This window comes from Schistocerca piceifrons, unplaced genomic scaffold (genome assembly GCF_021461385.2).
Source record: "Schistocerca piceifrons isolate TAMUIC-IGC-003096 unplaced genomic scaffold, iqSchPice1.1 HiC_scaffold_312, whole genome shotgun sequence".
In the NCBI taxonomy this organism is placed as follows: Eukaryota; Metazoa; Arthropoda; class Insecta; order Orthoptera; family Acrididae; genus Schistocerca; species Schistocerca piceifrons.
The window spans coordinates 5,001-10,000 of NW_025728529.1; the positions used below are offsets into that span (position 1 = coordinate 5,001).

Genomic DNA, 5,000 nt, shown 5'->3' on the forward strand with positions numbered 1-5,000 from the left:
TGGGGAACAATTGCAAGCCCCAATCCCTAGCACGAAGGAGGTTCAGCGGGTTACCCCGACCTTTCGGCCTAGGAAGACACGCTGATTCCTTCAGTGTAGCGCGCGTGCGGCCCAGAACATCTAAGGGCATCACAGACCTGTTATTGCTCAATCTCGTGCGGCTAGAAGCCGCCTGTCCCTCTAAGAAGAAAAGTAATCGCTGACAGCACGAAGGATGTCACGCGACTAGTTAGCAGGCTAGAGTCTCGTTCGTTATCGGAATTAACCAGACAAATCGCTCCACAACTAAGAACGGCCATGCACCACCACCCACCGAATCAAGAAAGAGCTATCAATCTGTCAATCCTTCCGGTGTCCGGGCCTGGTGAGGTTTCCCGTGTTGAGTCAAATTAAGCCGCAGGCTCCACTCCTGGTGGTGCCCTTCCGTCAATTCCTTTAAGTTTCAGCTTTGCAACCATACTTCCCCCGGAACCCCAAAAGCTTTGGTTTCCCGGAGGCTGCCCGCCGAGTCATCGGAGGAACTGCGGCGGATCGCTGGCTGGCATCGTTTATGGTTAGAACTAGGCGGTATCTGATCGCCTTCGAACCTCTAACTTTCGTTCTTGATTAATGAAAACATACTTGGCAAATGCTTTCGCTTCTGTTCGTCTTGCGACGATCCAAGAATTTCACCTCTAACGTCGCAATACGAATGCCCCCGCCTGTCCCTATTAATCATTACCTCGGGTTCCGAAAACCAACAAAATAGAACCGAGGTCCTATTCCATTATTCCATGCACACAGTATTCAGGCGGGCTTGCCTGCTTTAAGCACTCTAATTTGTTCAAAGTAAACGTGCCGGCCCACCGAGACACTCAATAAAGAGCACCCTGGTAGGATTTCAACGGGGTCCGCCTCGGGACGCACGAGCACGCACGGGGCGGGTCGCACGCCTTCGGCTCGCCCCACCGGCAGGACGTCCCACGATACATGCCAGTTAAACACCGACGGGCGGTGAACCAACAGCGTGGGACACAAATCCAACTACGAGCTTTTTAACCGCAACAACTTTAATATACGCTATTGGAGCTGGAATTACCGCGGCTGCTGGCACCAGACTTGCCCTCCAATAGATACTCGTTAAAGGATTTAAAGTGTACTCATTCCGATTACGGGGCCTCGGATGAGTCCCGTATCGTTATTTTTCGTCACTACCTCCCCGTGCCGGGAGTGGGTAATTTGCGCGCCTGCTGCCTTCCTTGGATGTGGTAGCCGTTTCTCAGGCTCCCTCTCCGGAATCGAACCCTGATTCCCCGTTACCCGTTACAACCATGGTAGGCGCAGAACCTACCATCGACAGTTGATAAGGCAGACATTTGAAAGATGCGTCGCCGGTACGAGGACCGTGCGATCAGCCCAAAGTTATTCAGAGTCACCAAGGCAAACGGACCGGACGAGCCGACCGATTGGTTTTGATCTAATAAAAGCGTCCCTTCCATCTCTGGTCGGGACTCTGTTTGCATGTATTAGCTCTAGAATTACCACAGTTATCCAAGTAACGTGGGTACGATCTAAGGAACCATAACTGATTTAATGAGCCATTCGCGGTTTCACCTTAATGCGGCTTGTACTGAGACATGCATGGCTTAATCTTTGAGACAAGCATATGACTACTGGCAGGATCAACCAGGGAGCTGCGTCAACTAGAGCTGAGCAGCCGGCCGCCCGGGAGTGTGTCCCGGGGGCCCGCGCGAACACGCAAGCGTCCGCTCAATCATTCTGCAAACAGGAGGAGGCTGAGCTCCCCTGCACAATACACCTCGAAACCCTCTCAGGTCCCGGCGGCGCGCAGCGCCGTCCCAAGTACTTGGTCGGGTTCGAGAGAGGCGCAATCGCCCGGAGTTAGGCGAGTAGACGCTTTCGGTGCGACCACCCGTGCTCCCAACTGAGCTTGCCGCTGCCGACAGAGGCCCGGGAGCGTGCTGTCGTGGCATTGCCGGCGGGAGACAACACGCGCCACCTACGGTGACCGGCAGCTCCAACGCCAGCGCCACAGAAGGACAAAAGCCCCACTTGGGTGCCGAAGCGAACTCTCCCAGCACAGCGCACGCGCCAACACATCCGCACAGCTGCGATACAAACCACCAGCGAGAACCGCTGGGGCGACCGAGCAGCAGACGGCGTCGCGGCGCCGAGCGCCGGGCGGCAGCGCATCCTCAACGCACACAGTCCTCAATCGGACCAGCACACTGAAGATGTCCACCGCGCTTCGCACCGGGCCCGCGAGGACCTACTTTGGCCGCACGGCGCCGCGCGCAGGGTGCGCCGGCGCGCAGCTGCGACGCCTGCCGCGTCCCGTCGGCCGGCGCGCCTGCCACTGGCCGCCCCCACCAGCCGGCTGTAGCGCGTGCGCCCACGCACCGCGCGGCCAGCACGCCGGGAGGCGCCCCCTCACCGGCCGGGGACGGTCCCACCCAGCCACCGCCGCGTATCGCTTCACACCCAGATGCCGTTCAGTTTCGTCGGCATGGTGGGTATCGCTGGAACAACCGGTTAGTACCTCAACCTATCGTCGCCATCACCGATTCACCCCTAGCGAGAACAACCGCACCACAACAGGTTACCATTTGTTCATTTGCGTAACTTCACCAGAAAACGCAGGCGTCCATCGCCATTTGCAACTTCCACGATTATTGCATGCCTGTGTCAGGTGTCACGCCACACTACGTCTGCCCACATACACGCAACAAAATGTGCACGCCTAGACAATACGTGGAAGGTGGCCCCGTACGTATGCGATGTCCATTGCTCGAACGACTGTCAACCGGCCTCTGTAGCATGTCGCAGATATGGAACGCGGTGCACCATGCCATCACGGTGTGTGAGGAGAGACGACTAGGTCCGAATACATCAACAGACAGCTCATGCTGATCGCCATCCACGGCGTCCGTTCCTCCCACACGTCTCTATGGCGTACCACACTGCAATCCAGCTCTCATAGGGAGACGACACGTAGCTGCGTGCACAATATTTGCACTGTATGGTCCGCCGTTTTTGGGCGCAGTCGTTGTACGGTCACACATGTGCCACGATGTATCATTCAGTACATAAGGACGAATGTGCAGTACAGATTGTGGTTTACGCGTACGACATTAGCGGACAGTTGACACAGGCCGCACCACAACGTAGCCTGAGTACGTCGCATGCGGAGGGCATTGAACATGCAAAGTTCTCACCAACCAGCTTGCGAAGGCAGGGGGCAAGGTGGGGACGTGGGGAGGGGCGGCATGTACGTCCTGCTGCCATCCACATTACAGTGTACAGCAGGAGCATGTGGAAAGTGAGCAAGACTTGCAAGGTGTTTAACATGAAGCGATACACAGGGGAGCGGGGAGTGCGAGTAGCGAACTATATTGCGAGGGTTGCGGGTGGGCAACACTACACTAATTGAACGAGTCGTATAACAATTACAGAGCAGTTTAGGCGACAAACGTGGGTTACGTTAGGCGACAACGTGGGTTAGGTTAAGGCACGACGTGGGTTAGGTTAAGGCACGACATGGGTTAGGTTAAGGCACAACATGGGTTAGGTTAAGGCACAACATGGGTTAGGTTAAGGCACAACATGGGTTAGGTTAAGGCACAACATGGGTTAGGTTAAGGCACAACATGGGTTAGGTTTTAAGGCACAACATGGGGTTAGGTTAAGGCACAACATGGGTTAGGTTAAGGCACAACATGGGTTAGGTTAAGGCACAACATGGGTTAGGTTAAGGCACAACATGGGTTAGGTTAAGGCACAACATGGGTTAGGTTAAGGCACAACATGGGTTAGGTTAAGGCACAACATAGGTTAGGTTAAGGCACAACATAGGGTTAGGTTAAGGCACAACATGGGTTAGGTTAAGGCACAACATGGGTTAGGTTAAGGCACAACATGGGTTAGGTTAAGGCACAACATGGGTTAGGTAAGGCACAACATGGGTTAGGTTAAGGCACAACATGGGTTAGGTTAAGGCACAACATGGGTTAGGTTAAGGCACAACATGGGTTAGGTTAAGGCACAACATGGGTTAGGTTAAGGCACAACATGGGTTAGGTTAAGGCACAACATGGGTTAGGTTAAGGCACAACATGGGTTAGGTTAAGGCACAACATGGGTTAGGTTAAGGCACAACATGGGGTTAGGTTAAGGCACAACATGGGTTAGGTTAAGGCACAACATGGGTTAGGTTAAGGCACAACATGGGTTAGGTTAAGGCACAACATGGGTTAGGTTAAGGCACAACATGGGTTAGGTTAAGGCACAACATGGGTTAGGTTAAGGCACAACATGGGTTAGGTTAAGGCACAACATGGGTTAGGTTAAGGCACAACATGGGTTAGGTTAAGGCACAACATGGGTTAGGTTAAGGCACAACATGGGTTAGGTTAAGGCACAACATGGGTTAGGTTAAGGCACAACATGGGTTAGGTTAAGGCACAACATAGGTTAGGTTAAGGCACAACATAGGTTAGGTTAAGGCACAACATAGGTTAGGTTAAGGCACAACATAGGTTAGGTTAAGGCACAACATAGGTTAGGTTAAGGCACAACATAGGTTAGGTTAAGGCACAACATAGGTTAGGTTAAGGCACAACATAGGTTAGGTTAAGGTACAACATAGGTTAGGTTAAGGTACAACATAGGTTAGGTTAAGGTACAACATAGGTTAGGTTAAGGTACAACATAGGTTAGGTTAAGGTACAACATAGGTTAGGTTAGGTTAGGTTACACGTTGTTGTAAGGAAAGGTGTAGGGGGGGGCGGGGGCGGCAGGTTCGTTGATAGTGATTATAGTAAGTGAATGCTTGTGACATGATCAGATTTGTCACGTCAGGATGCACCTTTGGCTTATTAGAGGCGGCGCTCCAATTCTATGCTTGTGTCAGACCTGTGTCTTTGACTCATGTCATTGTTTGTGCGCTGTGACAGGAGGTACTATTGTGATGTTGGGTGCACCGTTGTATAGGACATGTGTGG

General features: G+C 53.0%; 1 non-coding gene across 1 annotated transcript in view; it reads right to left on the reverse strand.

Annotated features, from left to right (window-relative positions):
- LOC124744945 overlaps positions 1-1,672 on the reverse strand; it is a 1,909-nt gene extending 237 nt beyond the window's left edge. The window contains exon 1 of the ribosomal RNA XR_007010935.1: positions 1-1,672. This exon is cut by the window's left edge and continues 237 nt beyond it. This is a non-coding gene — a ribosomal RNA (small subunit ribosomal RNA).
- Between the last annotated feature and the right edge of the window lie 3,328 nt (positions 1,673-5,000).